This window comes from Manis javanica, chromosome 14 (assembly GCF_040802235.1).
Source record: "Manis javanica isolate MJ-LG chromosome 14, MJ_LKY, whole genome shotgun sequence".
Lineage (NCBI taxonomy): Eukaryota > Metazoa > Chordata > Mammalia > Pholidota > Manidae > Manis > Manis javanica.
Window position 1 is genome coordinate 22642462 of NC_133169.1, and position 18040 is coordinate 22660501.

The following is an 18040-nucleotide window of genomic DNA, read 5'->3' on the forward strand; positions in this document are numbered from 1 at the left end:
TACGATGGGCACTTTGCAACTACTGCCAGCGAGAAGGGTGAGTCATCAGGGAAGCCAGTCAACCCATTTCAGAAACCAACTTAACAATGTTTTCTACCCCTATATGTCAGAGAGGCAAAAGCCATGCAGGCAGAGGTTCTGAAGGCTTCTGCCAGAACTGGATGCTCATGTTCACCAGCTCATCCTGGGTGTAGGGGCGGGGCATGGAGGGCTCCACCACCTTGTGAGGGGGCTGCTCCTCCCCCTGAGGAGCCCATGGTTGTTGCAGTTTTATTTTCTTAATTTCAGCTGTTCAAGTCTTTAATACAGGAGAGGCTGGTGACTAGGGAGGTGGCCTTGCCGAAGTTCAGTCCTCAGCCCCACCCTGTCTTTCCCCAGTGCCTCCTCTACCATCTCTGGGGCTGAAGGCACCTCTCCTTACTCCCCTTCCCCCTCCCCCATGGCCTCCTGCAGCACCGAGTACTCTGACGCCGCCTCCCTCACTGCTAATGTGTCTTTGAACAGCACGACATCAGCTCTCATTGGCTGTCCATCTTTCTTAAGGGAATCCCATAGGTCCTCACGGTGATCTGCCACGCAATGCTGAATTCCATCTCTTTCCTCTGTAAGCTTTCACACTACCTCAAGAGACAATGATCCCACAATCCCTGCCAACACACAGCCACTCAGGGACCCTAAGTAGTTTTCTATCTCATGGAGGGCTAATTCCACAGCTTTTGATGTCTCCATCCTTCTCCAGTTTTGGGGGGACCCACTCATTTAAGAGGTTCCTGATCCCTGACCAATTCTGCACTTGGAACTCCCTAGTAGGAAGCCCCAGGGATGGGGGATTCCCTGGAGAAGTCATACCATCTGCAGGGGGAACTACATTTGCATCAGCTACCAGGGGGTCCCCACAACCCACACGAGTGTTTTGGGGTACCTACTCACCATCCCTAGGGGCAGCCCACCCAAGAATTACAACCATGAAGACAGGTTTCCGGTTCAGAGACCCTGCTGACTACTGTCATGTGTAACTCCAGGGAAGAAATGTTTTCTCAGCCTGGGGCAATAAACCAGGGAAACCTGTGAAGCCAAAGTCAGTCAAAGGGAAAAATAAGGGAGAAACCCATTTATTGCTTCTAAGAACCCTGACTCTGTTTGTCTACTCCTGCTCACCCGTGTCTCTCCCTATTCTGGCTGGACTTAGGGGAGAAAACTTCTCCCCACTTCTTTTAAACACCTATTGATATGGAGATGGACTAAGGCCAGGTGATATAATCTGGAAAAATTGCAATTTTAACCACAGTAATTTAGGTATAAATTTTTAAATTACTATATGTAATAAGCCTCTTTCCAACAGTCCCACTGAAAAAACTTACTTTACAAAACTAGAGGCAGTTTAGCTTGATTGTGGCATCTAATAAAATCGTATAATAGACTACAAACTATAGAAAAGCACATAAAAGGTAAAGAGTATGAGACATTGATATTCAAAATGGTATAAGAAAAATATCCCTGGAATTTCTCCTCTCCAATAGCATGAAATGTTAAGAACAACAACAACAAAAGAAAAACAGTCATGAATATTCCATTGGAACAAAATGAGGAGATATCCATAACCTTAAATACATTATGGAAGAAAAACATCTCCAAAGAATCCTGGTGGAAAGAGTCTAATCAAAGATGCTTATGATCCCAGGTATTATTAAAAAGCTTATGAATCCCACCTGACCAAAGTATGTGAATATCACAGACTTAGGAGAAAAACATCATTTCATTGCTGGACATAGTAAGAAGAGATCTGACACTTAGCAGAAAACAGAATTTGGAATAAAATAAAATTATTACATATCATATTGTATTCCACTTTGGAATAGAGGAGACAAAATATAGGATTCATCATGAAGAGTAAAATTAAGAAAAAAAAAAACTAGGTAAATAAAACTGAAATAGAGGAGAAGTGATAAAAATGGAAGGTTGACAAATAGAAATCAACAAATACGTAAACTGGTACTTTATTGGGAGCATGGTTAACCCACCAGAGACTGTTTCTCAATTTCTCTTCTGACCTAGTGAAACCAAATAACTAAAACAAATAACAAATGAAGTGTGATCACTTTCCAAAAGGAGATTGCCTACCTCTCCTTTCTGTAAACTGGAATGCAGGCATATAAATCAGCAGCTCCAATATTGGAGGAATCTTGTAAAAAACAAACACATATTCCCCATGGACTGATATTTTAAACAGTTATGAGCTGCTATCTTCCTTCAGTCATAGGAGCTTTAATCTGTCAGTTAAGGCAATTGAGGCTGAATCCTAAGTAGAACAAGTTATTTATAAAGTTTAAAAGGTCATACTATGTGCCAGGATATACTGACCCGGAAAGAGCAACATCAAGACGAGGCCCAATAAAGTTATGAAAAGTTAAAGATAAGGAAGGAATTATTTTAATTGGATTAAAAATCAGTATGGTTTCAAATGTCCTTATAACAATCAATGTTCTTCATAACATTCATTGCTTAAATACGTATGAATTTGCAAAGAAAGAGTGCATACTTGTGGGTAAAATTTCAGTATTTCCAGATCTCTCACCTGGCCTTAGTGCATCTCCATATCAATAGGTATTTCCAAGGTGTGGAGTGAAGTATTTAATCTCCCTATCAATTTGTATTTACAAGGGCTAGCAAGGGCTTATCTGGACTGGAGAGGATGGGTGGGGTCACTTCTTCTGCAGCCGGGTTGTGAGAGACATGGGAGAGCAGAGGTGAATGACTACTTGTAAGCAATAAATGGGTTTCTCCCACTTTATTTCTCCCTTTGACTGATTTTGGTTTCAAAGGTATTTTGCCCTGGGATTTCCCCTCCAGTTACTTCTGGCCATAGTTGTCAGGACCTCTGAACCAAAAATCTGTAAACATGTGTGCAGCCCTTGAGAGATGCCCAGAACCCTCCTTGTGCATTATGGGGAGAACCCAGTGGCTGCAGTAGTAGAGGGTGCAGCTTCACCCAGGAGCCCCCTATCTTTGGAGCTTCCAACTGAGGGGACCCTAGTGAGGAACTGGCCTAGGGTAAAGCACCTCCTAGAGGGGTGGGGCCTTCCCAGAATTGGGGAAGGGTGGAGACACCAGAAGCTGTGGGATTAGCCCTCCATGAGATAGAAGACTGCTTAGAGGCCCTGAGTGGCTGTGTAGTAGCTGAGATTGTAGGACCTCTTCTACTCAAGATACTGGAAAGTGTTACTGAGGAGCGAGGGTTATCAAGGAGAGAGAGACCTCGGCAGGAGAGAAACACACTTCAGCATCACTTGGAGGAGCTGGGTGATGACCTATGGAATGCCCATAAGAAAGAGAGATGGTTAGTTGAGAAGACGGGTCACTCTCCTGGAAATGTCAGCAGCAGTGAGGGGGAGACATCAGGAGAATCAACATTATAGTATGCCCTGAGGGAGGTGGAGGAAAGAGCGGTGACTTCAGCCCCAGAAATGGTAGAGGAGATGTTGGGAGAGGATTAGCGGGTGTGGACTAGGGCAGATCTGTTACCCAGGCTACCACCCAAGGCACCAGCCTCTCCTGTATTAAAGGCCCACCAGGTTGTAATAAAGAAAATAAAAACACAACAACTGTGAGCTCCTCTGGTGGAGGAGCTGACCCATCCCCAATTTTTGCAGCACTCCATGCTCCACCCCTATATCTAGGATAAGCTGGTGGACGTGAGCGTCTGGTATTGGGAGAAGCCATCAGAACTTCTGCCTATGTGGCGTTTGCATCTCTGGTATATAGGGGTGGAAAACACTGTTATATCAGGTTATGAAATGGGTCCAACAGCTTCCCTGATGACTTACCCTTCCTTCTAGCAGCAGTTGCAAAGTGCATGTCACACCTCAGGGAATCAGGTGCCTCTGGATTGGCTGACAGCAGCCATCAAGACAGTTTGGCCAAATCAAGATGATTTTCCATACTTACCCACTAGCTGGAAAATGTATGCAGAGCTCCAAGAGGTGTTACAGGAGCTGGAAATGAAAAAGGTCATCTATAATATGGACCCTCAGGACCCCAATGAGAAGTTGTTTACCATAGGAATGAGAAATCTGGTGCTGCATACAATTCCTTCATAATACTTTGGATTGCTAGTGAATCTTCTTACCCCCCACATAGGGCAGCACATAGGTGAGGCTACTCATACGTTAGCAGATCTGGGGGAGGTTGAAACAATAAGGGTACAGAAGGAAGTATGGGCTACGACTGAAGGAGAGGTGCAAAGGGTCCTCTGAAAGTCTCAAGGACCCAGATGTGGGTTGATTTGATAAAGGCTGGAGTAGTGAAAGAAAAACTTGATGGGTAGCCAATATGATCTTGTTAGAACTATGGCATCAATTAAAGCCCGGGCAGCAGTTCCAGCCACTGAGGTCCAGGACATGGAAGCCAGAGGCAAAGCCCAATATTCAGCCTGTGTCCCTGCAAAACTTCCTTGGGGACAGTATTCAGGCTCCAACAGGGCCCTCACCCCCACAGGATGATGATTGGGCCTCATGGTTTTACTGAGGGGGTCATAGTCCCCACCTTGGGGGATAGTGTGGGGACTGGAGGCCACATACAGAATTAGTAATTCATTGGTATCTTGTGAATGTACAATGTGTCCTGGTATTGGTGGACAAACGTGCTGAATGTTCTCTGATTTATGGCAACCCTGAGCATTTTCCTGGGCCCTCTGCTGTGATAGATGGCTATATGGGGGTAAGGCAATTAGAGAGAATGAAACCCAAATCCCATTGGGGATAGGGTGTTTAAACCCAAAGGAGTAAGTATACTGTGTAGATTTTTCCCTTCCCTGAATAAATTTTTGGGGTAGGTATCCTACAGGGCCTGTGGCTACAGACCAGTACAGGTAAGTTCAGACTGAGGGTTTTTGTGGTAAAGGCAGTCATGAGGGGAGATGCTAAGCACCCACCTGTAGCACTTCCTGTACCTCAGTGAGTGACAAACATTAAGCAGTATAAATTACCTGGGGGTCAGAAGGAAATTGGAGAAACTCTACAAGAGTTGGAGAAGGTGAGTATCATAAAGCCCACTCACAGTCCTTTTAATTCACCAATGTGGCCAATGAAAAAGCCAGGCAGTTCCTGGCAAATGACGGTGGATTATAGGAAATTGAATAAATTCCTTTTGCATTCTGCTGTCTCCTCTATAGCAGCCATTCTGGACACACTCAGTCATGAGCTGGGAACATATCATTATGTAGAAGACTTTGCTAGTGCTTTCTTATCTGTTGACAAATCACAGGAAAGTCCGGAACAGTTGGCCTTCACATGGGAAGGCTGGCAGTGGACGTTCACCATCCTTCCACAGGGATACCTCCACAGTACCACCATTTGTCACAGACTTGTAGCCCAGGACTTGGCCATATGGATGAAACCGCAAATGGTGCAGCTGTATCACTACACTGATGATATTATGCTTGATCCAATTCTCTTGCAGATTTAGAAGGGCAGTTCCTACACTATGGCAACATCTATAGGAGAAAGGGTGGGATGTGAACAGAGAGAGCCCAGAAGAGATTTTGGGCTACTGGAGAGTGTTTATCCCAGACTTGGCACAAGTTCTGAAGCCCTTATACTGGTTGGTATGAAAGGGCATCATCAGGTGGGCCTGGGGTGAGACATGTGCAGCTGCTTTTACTATTGCTAAGTGAGCAGTCAAGGCTGTACAAGCCGCAAGTGTAATGCACTCATCAAGGCCCTGTGAGCCAGTTTTTCATGTATCTGAAGATCTTATAGATGTGCCTTCGGCAATGGTGAGCAGACCCACCAACCTATTGGATTCTGGTCACAATTCTGGGAAGTAGCAGGGGTCCAGTACATCTTGATAGAGAAGCAATTGGCTGCTTTGTACCACACCTTGCTGGCTATGGGGCCCAACACTGGAACAGCTCCAAACAAGGTAATAACCACCTATCCCATAGAGGGGTAGGTGTGAGACTGGACCTAAAGGCCACAGAGTGGCATGGCACAGATGCCTACACAGGCCAATAGGGTGCATATTTACTTCTGCATAGTGCCCTCTCACTAGGCCCTTACGTGGAGAACTAAAATGTTTATTGGGGCCAGTGATGCACACCTGTGGAAAGCAGGAAGAACTTGCTTTTGAGCCATTGGTAGACAAGAGTCCTTATCAGGAGAGAAAAACCCCTACACCTGAAGATGCTTGGTATGCATATGACTCCTATTGTGGGCAGCCCCCAAAGAGGAGGGCTGTGGCCTATGGCTTTCCATCCTTAGACTGAGACAATATGGATGGAGGATGGAGAGGGGAAGAGCAGCCAATGGTCTGAGTTGTGGGTAGTATGGCTCATGATCAGCCAGGAGCCCCTCCCCTATAGCTGTCTGCACTGACATTTGGGCCGTCTATCATGGCTTGACCCTGTGGCTACTGACATGGTACCATGTGATTTTATTACAAGTAATAGCAGACTCATGGAACACTATTTACAAAAGAGAAGTAGTATTAATTGCAAAACAATGTTTTAACAAGATATTATAAGTCAAAAGTCAAAAATAACTCTCCACAAATGCAGTACTCTGGTTGGTGAATCAGCTTCTTACAGGCATATATATTTGTGATTCTGAAATGACTTTTCATATGTATAATGATTGAACATATCAGTAAATATATTTATTATAATGGCAGCCAGGTTTCTCATGGTCAGAAGGAAATTACAAATAAGCAAGAGGTAGACTGGTGGGATGAAAGTTGTGTTTCTGGATTAAAATTAAGAGTTCAGTCTGAATACATATTTAATTATTTATATAATAGATACAGAAATAAATATAGATATGTGCATTACATGGATGTGTACCATGCATACAATTCTTTTTTTTTCAGAGAAAGACAGCATTTTTATTCATCTGAATCACACTAATACAGATATCATGAAAAACTGTGCTATTTTTTCCTTTTTGAGAGGGCATCTCTCATATTTATTGATCAAATGGTTGTTAACAACAATAAAATTCTATATAGGGGACTCAATGCACAGTCATTAATCAACCCCAAGCCTAATTCTCGTCAGTCTCCAATCTTCTGAAGCATAACAAACAAGTTCTTACATGTTGAACAAGTTCTTACATAGTGAATAAGTTCTTACACAGTGAACAGTACAAGGGCATTCATCACAGAAACTTTCGGTTTTGATCACACATCATGAACTATAAACAATCAAGTCAGATATGATTATTCATTTAATTTTTATACTTGATTTATATGTGAATCCCACATTTCTCCCTTATTATTATTATTATTATTTTTAATAAAATGCTGAAGTGGTAGGTAGGTGCAAGATAAAGGTAGAAAACATAATTTAGTGCAATAAGAGGGCAAATGTAGATGATCAGGTCTGTGCCTATAGACTAAGTATTAATCCAAGGTAGACAAGGGCAACAAAACATCCACAGATACAGAAAATTTCTCTCAAAGCAGGGGGGCTGAGGTTCTAAGCCTCCCCTCTGTTGGTCCCCAATTTCTCTCCTGATGGCCATCCTGTGACTGTGCCTGTCTTAGATTGTTCTTTCCTTGAGGAATCTTACCCGTCTCTGGCTAACCAGTCATCTTCCGGGGCCATACAGGGAAATGTAAAGTTGGTAAGTGAGAGAGAAGCAATATTGTTTGAAAAGGTTAGCTTTTTACTTCATTGCAGATTTATGCCCTGAGGCTTCTATGCCCAGCATTAGTCTTGAGGTATCTTTACCACTTGGAAGAATTATGTTACTCGGTAATTTTCGATATGAGACACTAATTCTACTAAAGGGTTGTAATTAGGAAGGAAGAAGAAAAGCTATAGAAGTAGCAGATGGAAGAAAACATGGGAAGATTGATTATTTCTTTGACATATCTTATAGAGTAACATAAGCATGTATAGGTTTTAAACTACTAATAAAACTGTGCACATACATTAACATAATAGGAATACAGCTACATAAAAAAAGCAGACCTACAATTGCCAGCCATATCCAGTGAAACCAAGAAAACCACTTAGGTAACCTAGGCATTTGTGAAAACTTATCAATGATATGATGGATATTGTCTAACTGAATTTCAATAGTTTGAGAAAAATCAGACAAATTAAAACAACACATTCCTGGGAACTGTTCACATCCCATGTGTTCTTTTAACAGTAGATAGTCTATAGTCGCACGATTTTGGAGCACTGCAACTTGCACTTCTCGTAATTCTTGGTTGAATTCCCACAGTATAGATCCAATCAAATTTGTTGTTTTACTGTATGCACAGGCCTGCTTAGATATCTCCTTCTTCATTCCAATGGCAAGTCCAGGAAATGGTGGGTTGACTGCAGCTACAACTGCAGCAGCACCAGGGTCTTTGTTGAAGTTTTTGGATGTTCAACTTTTGGAATGACTCTTCCAGGGGATGTTGATGTTGGAAGTTCTTCTTCATGTCGTATCTTAATTCGTTTTCTGTGAAACCAAATTAGGCTTTGATCTTCTGTATAAGCACAAACAAACCCTTTGCCCACACTTTGATATGACCATTGTACCCAGTACAAAAGGTATTCTGGGGTGAAGGGGGAGTATGCCTGCACACCGAGATGCGTTACTTGATCCGTGAGAATGCAGTGCCCTGAAGCCCGGGTGGTGGCTGAGCCAGTGGGGGTTACATGGGTGAAGAGCATTCCTACAGAACAGGAATTGGAGATGACCACACAGGAACTGCATATTTTTTTTAAGAGAAAGGAATATTATCAGAAAAATATACTTCCATAGTTGATCATCTGACACCCTTTCAAAGACCAAAATTAAGGATATATAAATAATGCATTAATCATTAATTTGTAGTTAGTTATATCCTGTCAGGGAGTAATCCCCATTTTCTTTCTTTCTTTCTTTTTTGTTATCATTATTCTACAATTATGTGAAGAATATTATGTTGACTAGGCTCTCCCCTATACCAAGTCCCCCTCACAAACCCCATTACAGTCACTGTCCATCAGCATAGCAAAATGTTGTAGAATCACTACTTGTCTCCTCTGCGTTGCACAGCCTTCCCTTTTCTCCCACCCCCCACATTATGAATGCTAATCATAGTACCCCCTTTCTTCTCCCCCCCTCATTTCTCCCTGCCCACCCATCCTTCCCAGTCCACTTCCCTTTGGTACCTGTTAGTCCATTCTTGGGTTCTGTGATTCTGCTGCTGTTTTGTTCCTTCAGTTTTTACTTTGTTCTTATACTCCACAGATGAGTGAAATCATTTGGTATTTCTCTTTCTTCACTTGGTTTATTTCACTGAGCATAATACTCTCCAGCTCCATCCATGTTGCTGCAAATGGTAGGATTTGTTTTCTTCTTATGGCTGAATAATGTTCCATTGTGTATATGTACCACATCTTCTTTATCCATTCATATATTGATGGACACTTAGGTTGCTTCCAATTCCTGGCTATTGTAAATAGTGCAGCGATAAACATAGGGGTGCATCTGTCTTTTTCAAACTGGAGTGCTGCATTCTTAGGGTAAATTCCTAGGAGTGGAATTCCTGGGTCAAATGGTAAGTCTATTTTAAGCATTTTGAGGAACCTCCATACTGCTTTCCACAAAGGTTGAACTAATTTACATTCCCACCAGCAGTGCAGGAGGGTTCCTCTTTCTCCATACCTCGCCAACATTTGTTTTGTTGTTTGTCTTTTGGATGGTGGTGATCCTTACTGTTGTGAGATGATATCTCATTGTGGTTTTAATTTGCATTTCTCTGATGACTAGTGATGTGGAGCATCTTTTCATGTGTCTGTTGGTCATCTGAATTTCTTTTTTGGAGAACTGTCTGCTCAGTTCCTTTGCCCATTTTTTAATTGGATTATTTGTTTTTTGTTTGTTGAGGTGTGTGAGCTCTTTATATATTTTGGAAGGCAAGCCTTTATCAGATCTGTCATTTACAAATATATTCTCCCATACTGTAGGGTTCCTTTTTGTTCTATTGATGGTGTCCTTTGCTGTACAGAAGCTTTTCAGCTTAATATAGTCCCACTTGTTCATATTTGCTTTTGTTTTCCTAGTCCAAGGACATATGTTCAAGAAGAGGTCACTCATGTTTATGTCTAAGAGATTTTTGCCTATGTTTTTTTCTAAGAGTTTTATGGTTTCATGACTTACATTCAGGTCATTGATCCATTTCAAATTTACTTTTGTGTATGGGGTTAGAACACGATCCAGTTTCATTCTCTTACATGTAGCTGTCCAGTTTTGCCAGCACCATCTGTTGAAGAGACTGTCATTTCCCCATTGTATGTCCATGGCTCCTTTATCAAATATTAATTGACCATATATGTTTGGGTTAATGTCTGGAGTCTCTAATCTGTTCCACTGGTCGGTGGCTCTGTTCTCGTGCCAGTCCCAAATTGTCTTTATTACTATGGCTTTGTAGTAGAGCTTAAAGTTGGGGATTGAGATCCCCCCCCCCCACTTTATTCTTCCTTCTCAGGATTGCTTTGGCTATTTGGGGTCTTTGGTGTTTCCATATGAATTTTTGAACTATTTCTTCCAGTTCATTGAAGAATGTTGCTGATAGAGATTGCATTGAATCTGTATATTGCTTTGGGCAGGATTGCCATTTTGACTATATTAATTCTTCCTAGCCAAGAGCATGCGATGAGTTTCCATGTGTTAGTGTCCCCTTTAATTTTTCTTAAGAGTGTCTTGTAGTTTTCAGGGTATAGGTCTTTCAGTCCTTTGGTTAGGTTTATTCCCAGGTATTTTATTCTTTTTGATTCAATTGTGAATGGAGTTGTTTTCCTGATTTCTCCTTCTATTGGTTCATTGTTAGTATATAGGAAAGCCACAGATTTCTGTGTGTTAATTTTGTATCCTGCAACTTTGCTGTATTCTGATATCAGTTCTAGCAGTTTTGGAGTGGAGTCTTTAGGGTTTTTTATGTACCATATCATGTCATCTGCAAATAGTGACAGTTTAACTTCTTCTTTACAAATCTGGATTCCATGTATTTCTTTGTTTTGTCTAATTGCCGTGGCTAGGACCTCCAGTACTATGTTAAATAACAGTGGGGAGAGTGGGCATCCTGTCTTGTTTCCAATATCAGAGGAAAAGCTTTCAGCTTCTCGCTGTTCAGTATGATGTTGGCTGTGGGTTTATCATGTATGGCCTTTATTATGTTGAGGTACTTGCCCTCTATACCCATTTTGCTGAGAGTTTTTATCATGAATGGATGTTGAATTTTGTCAAATGCTTTTTCAGCATCTATGGAGATGATCATGTGGTTTTTGTCCTTCTTTTTGTTGATGTGGTGGATGATGTTGATGGATTTTCGAGTGTTGTACCATCCTTGCATCCCTGGATGAATCCCACTTGGTCATGGTGTATGATCCTTTTGAGATATTTTTGATTTTGGTTTGCTAATATTTTATTGAGCATTTTTGCATCTACATTCATCAGGGATATTGGTCTGTAATTTTCTTTTTTGGTGGGGTCTTTGCCTGCTTTTGGTATTAGGGTGATGTTGGCTTGGTAGGGTGAGTTTGGGAGTATTCCCTCCTCTTCTATTTTTTTGAAAACTTTAAGGAGAATAGATATTATGTCTTCTCTGTATGTCTGATAAAATTCTGAGGTAAATCCATCTGGCCCCAGGATTTTGTTCTTGGGTTGTTTTTTGATTACCCTTTCAATTTCTTTGCTCGTAATTGGTTTGTTTAACTTTCGTGTTTCTTCCTTGGTCAGTGTTGGAAGGTTGTATTTTTCTAGGAAGTCCATTTCTTCTAGGTTTTCAAGCTTGTTAGCATATAGGTTTTCATTGTAGTCTTTAATAATTCTTTGTATTTCTGTGGAGTCTGTCGTGATTTTTCTGTTCTCATTTCTCATTCTGTTGATGTGTGTTGATTCTCTTTTTCTCTTTATAAGTTTGGCTAGAGGCTTATCTATTTTGTTTATTTTCTCAAAGAACCAGCTCTTGGTTTCATTGATTTTTTTCTATTATTTTATTCTTCTCCATTTTGTTTATTTCTTCTCTGATCTTTATTATGTCCCTCCTTCTGCTGACTTTAGGAATCATTTGTTCTTCTTTTTCCAATTTTGATAATTGTGACATTAGACTATTCATTTGGGATTGTTTTTCCTTCTTTAAGTGTGCCTGGATCGCTATATACTTTCCTCTTAAGACTGTTTTTACTGTGTCCCACAGAAGATGGAGCTTTGTGTTATTGTTGTCATTTGTTTCCATATATTCCTTGATCTCTATTTTAATTTATTCATTGGTCCATTCATTATTTAGGAGCATGTTGTTAAGCCTCCATGTGTTTGTGAGCCTTTTTGTTTACTTTGTAGAATTTATTCCTAGTTTTATACGTTTGTGGTCTGAAAAGTTGGTTGGTGGAGTTTCAATCTTTTGGAATTTACTGAGGCTCTTTTTGTGAGCTAGTATGTGGTCTATTCTGGAGAATGTTCCACGTGCACTTGAGAAGAATGTGTATCCTGTTTCTTTTGGATGTAGAGTTCTTTAGATGTCTATTAGGTCTATCTGTTCTAGTGTGTTGTTCAGTGCCTCTGTGTCCTTACTTATTTTCTGCCCTGTGGGTCTGTCCTTTGGGGTGAGTGGCATGTTGAAGTCTCCTACAATGAATGCATTGCAGTCTATTGCCCTCTTTAGTTGTGTTAGTATTTGTTTCACATGTGCTGGTGCTCCTGTGTTGGGTGCATATATATTTATAATGGCTATATCCTCTTGTTGGACTGAGCCCTTTATCATTATGTAATGTTCTTCTTTATCTCTTGTTACTTTCTTTGTTTTGAAGTCTATTTTGTCTGTACTAGTACTGCAACCCCTGCTTTCTTCTCTCTGTTGTTTGCCTGAAATATATTTTTCCATCCCTTGACTTTTAGTCTGTGCATGTCTTTGGGTTTGAGGTGAGTTTCTTGTAGGCAGCATATAGATGGGTCTTGCTTTTTTATCCATTCTGTTACTCTGTGTCTTTTAATTGTTGCATTCAGTCCATTTACATTTAGGGTGACTATTGAAAGATATGTACTTATTGTCATTGCAGGCTTTAGATGCATGGTTACCAAAGGTTCAAGGTTAGCTTCTTTAGTATCTTACTGCCTAACTTAGCTTGCTTATTGATCTGTTATATATACTGTCTGGAGATTCGTTTCTTCTCTCCCTTCTTATTCCCCCTCCTCCATTCTTTATATGTTGGTTGTTTTATTGTGTGCTCTTTTGTGTTTCCTTTAACTGCTTTTAGTGGGTAGTTGATTTTATTTTTTGCCTTTAGTTAGTATTTGGTTAGTCTGTTTCTTTGCTGTGATTTTATTTTCTCTGGTGACATCTGCTTAGTCTTAGGAGTGTTCCAGTGTAGAACAGTCCCTCTAAAATACCCTGTAGAGGTGGTTTGTGGGAAGCAAATTCCTTCAACTTTTGCTTGTCTGGGAATTGTTTAATCCCTCCTTCATATTTAAATGATAATCGTGCTGGATACAGTATCCTTGGTTCAAAGCCCTTCTGTTTCATTGCATTAAAATGTCATGCCATTCTGTTCTGGCCTGTAAGGTTTCTGTTGAGAATTCTGATGATATCCTGATGGGTTTTCCTTTACAGGTGACCTTTTTCTCTCTAGCTTCCTTTAAAACTCTTTCCTTGTCCTTGATCTTTGCCATTTTTTGTATTATGTGTCTTGTTGTTGTCCTCCTTGGGTCCTTTCTTTTGGGAGTTCTGTCTATTTCCATGGTCTGTTCAATTATTTCCTCCCCCAGTTTGGGGAAGTTTTTAGCAATTATTTCTTCAAAGACACTTTCTATCCTTTTTTCTCTCTCTTCTTCTTCTGGTACCCCTATAATGAGGATATTGTTCCTTTTAGATTGGTCACACAGTTCTCTTAATATTGTTACATTCCTGCAGATCTTTTTATCTCTCTCTGTGTCAGCTTCTATGCGTTCCTGTTCTCTGGTTTCTATTACATCAATGGCCTCTTGCATCTTATCCATTCTGCTCATAAATCCTTCCAGAGTTCGTTTCACTTCTGTAATCTCCTTCCTGGCATCTGTAATCTCCCTCCGGACTTCATCCCTTAGCTCTTGTATATTTCTCTGCATCTCCGTCAGCATGTTTATGATTTTTATTTTGAATTCTTTTTCACGAAGATTGGTTAGGTCTGTCTCCTTCTCTGGTGTTGTCTCTGTGATCTTGTTCTGCCTGTAATTTTGCCTTTTCATGCTGATATAGTTTGCAGAGCTGGCACGACTGACAGCTGGAAGAACTTCCCTTCCTGTTGGTTTGTGGACTTTCTCTCTTGGGAGAACAGCAACCTCTGGTGGCTTGTGCTGGGCAGCTGCATGCAGAAAGGGCTTCTGATTTTTGCCTGTCTGCTATGGAGTTTATTTCCCTGTTGCCTTGGTTGTGGCCTGCCTCAGGCTGCTACTCCAATATGGTGGTGCCGCATTGGAGGGGGAATGACCGGGAGGCTATTTATCTCCATGAGGGTCCTCCATGCCCCCTGCTGCCCTGGGGTTTAGAGTGCCCAGAGATCCCCAGATTCCCTGCTGCTGGACTAAGTGTCCCAGGATGCTTGGGTCCAGCAGTGGGGTCCCTGTCCCTTTAAGACTGCCAAGAAGTACTCACTTTTTTTTGTTCTGGGTACAATGTCTGCAGGGACCCACTCACATGTCTTACTGTCCTGTTTCCCTAGTTTCCAGCACCTTATGCATGCACTGTGTCTGCACTCTGGTGCGGATGGCTGGGGCTGTGTGTTTAGCAGTCCTGGGCACCTCTCCCTCCCTGCTCTGACTCCTCTCCTCCCACCGGGAGCTGGGGTGTGGGGTACTCGGGTCCCACTGGGCCGGGGCTTGTATCTTACCCCCTTTGCAAGGCGCTGGGTTCTCACAGGTGTGTATGTGGCCTGGCTGTTGTCCTGTGTCTTCTGGTCTCTCTTTTAGGAAGAGTTTTCTTTGTTGTATTTTCAAAAAGATATGTGGTTTTGGGGGGAGATTTCCACTGCTTTATGCATGCTGCCATCATGGCTCCACCTCCCATACAATTCTTAATTAGTCCACTGAGAGGACCTAGCACTGAGATTTTTTTTTTCTAAACACCATTTTCAAATAAGAGAAAAATTGGATTATAACATTAAGAACAAAATTTAAAAAGTCATGCCCATACAAACATAATTAAATGATTAAATAAACAAATATATGTGGCAAAAGGAAAAGACCTTCCTTACAGGGAATTTACACCTGAAGAGAAAATGAGGGAAATGGAAAATCACCCTTGGAAAATTATGCTAATAAATGCTACAAGCAAGATCCACTGATGATGCTGAATTTAATCAGTGAAATTTTAAGGAGAAATGGGATATTGCCATAGAAACAGAGTACAACCCTGTATTATTTATTAAAAACTGTGGTGGTTTTAAAATATTACCACAAATTCTTTAATATCTTCTAGGAGACAGAGTTTCATTCACCACCACCCCACCCCACTTTATTTTGGACTCATCCTAATATATAAGATGTAGAAAGGGAAAAATATAAACTTTTCAGTGAAGAAATCTGGCACATACATCCCTAGCCAAGTAAACAATGTTAATACCACCTACAATAAATCATATTTTTCTCATATAGCCTCTAATATGATGCACAGGGAAGGGCTCTTCACCTCTGTTACATTCTTCTACAAAATCTGTAGTCAAGTCTAATCATGAGAAAATGTCAGACAAGCCTAAATTGAAGGAAACCCTAAAAAATAAATGACTTAGTAATTTTCTAGTGTGTCATGTCTGTGAAAGACTTCTTGTCACAGTTCAGAGGAATCTAAGGAGATATGATAACAATGGGATATTCAGGGCTGTAGTTTTATAAAAAAGACATTCGCTAGTGGGTAACCCATTCAATAGGAATAGAGTCTGTAACTTAGTTATTAAGTATTGTATCTAAGTCAATTTCTTGGTTTTGATAAATGTACCATGGTTATGTAAGATGTCAATAATAATGGAAGTTACTTGGAAGGGATACAGGAACTGTCTGTACTATATTGTAATTCTTTCATAAATTAAAAATTCTTTCAAACTATTATATTTTTAATAAAATCAAGTGAAGAGAGGAAAGAAGTTTAAGGAATATTCTTCAGTAAAAATAGAGAAATTAGGATAACAGAACATTAATTACCTATGACTTTTAATAGGTGGTGTTTTTAAGAATCATTAGGTAAAATAGATTATTACCTGAGCTTCATTATGTTTAACAGAGGAAAACACATTTATATTTATTTCTTTTATATTTACTTTAAAAACTATATAGTTTTCATATCTAGTAAGCATTCAATATATAAAATATGTTGTTTTTATATAGTAACTAAATTGTTTTAATATATAGTAAGCATTCAGTATAGTTAGTGATGAAAACTGTATTCAGAAAGTAATTCTATTTAAAAAATGTGTACACAAAATCATTCCAGGAACCATGGGAACTACAGAAAAGGAGTTGGGACTCCAACAAGATATTTGGCAAGAAGCTGAGTTTATCAGTCCTGACCCTGGCTCAGTGGATTCCTGTCCAAAGGCTGAGCCCTGGGTGCAGCAGGGCCATGACTTTTATACATTCACTGCAAGGTTGAGGGAGAGTCAGCCCTCAGGAAACATTGCTGTGGGAGCTATTAGGTCACTATAGGTGTAGCCAGAATACTAGTTATATTTTAACCTATCTCTGTAAAGGTTACCCAGATATCCTACTATAAACTAATGGGCCTCCATAACTGATCAATAAGCTGTTCCATACCCCTGGGTCCCTGGTTGGGGGAAGGGGTACATCGTTACGTTGTTTCAACTTCAAAGCACCCTGTGATTCTTGAAGCCTCAACAAAAACTTTGTCTCTATGGCTTCCTACCACAAAATAACTAGGAACACATTATCCTGTTACTTCTCTAAGTACTCATTTAAGCCCAATTTTATATTACTTGGGAATCTTCCATTTATAAAAAATAAATAAATAAACTGAAAATTAATAAAGTGTTCAACACATACTAAATAAGGTCCTTCCCTGTTTAATTTTTCCCTTTAACGAAAGACATTTAATTCTATAATTCATATAGTATAAATAAACACTTTTCTGCTAAAATAGCATGCTTCAGATTATGTCCCTCAAATTAAATTACAATAAGTAAAAATTCACAAGCAAGGAGGATGATTACCTTTGCAAAGGATATTATGATATGTACAGTTATTTTTATAAGGCAACTACACAGATAATTTCATTATTGGTAAGTATGTATTTTTTGTCCCTTAAATTTGAGTACAATGAGGGGAAATCCAGAGAATTATAAATACATTTCTTTTCCTAAATAGTTCTTGGATAGGAAAGATTAAAATACTGATGATATAGATAACAGATAAAAATACAAGTACAATAACTGTTCCAAATGATGAACTGCAGAATCATCTGTCTTGTAGGCTTGATAATGCAAGTTATTAATTCCATATAAGATAACCCAAATTTAAAAATAATGTTTCTTTTCTTAACCAAGGCTTATGGATATTTAACAGTTATTCAGAGCCTGCCAATTTAAGGCAAACTAAATAGACAATATCTGAATAACAAGCAATTTTTCCTCAAATTCTATTATCCATGGTCTCCCTAGAAATTATACCTTCTCCTCTTTTGCAGAACATTGTTTATCCCAGATCCAGAGACCAGGATAACTTTCCAAATTGTTGATTCACAGCCTTCAGATATTATACTGCAGGAAACCATTTTACTTCACTATATTATGAAATTTGTGAACAATTTCAAACAAGTATATAATTTACCTGTGTTAGATAAGGACAATAAAGGAATCACAAGCTGAAGTTTGTGAGAACAAGTTTTTAAGTATACTTACTATTACATAATTACCACCATTCAGTTTTCAAGATAATCAAGAGTATCTGTAAGGCTTAAACTCCAGAAAATATGAAAATTAACATATTGAGGTCAAGCATTTCTTTTTACTAAATATGCCAGGCCATAATGATTGTAAGCTGTCATATATACAAATAAATAGAGACTAATCCCATAAATTATT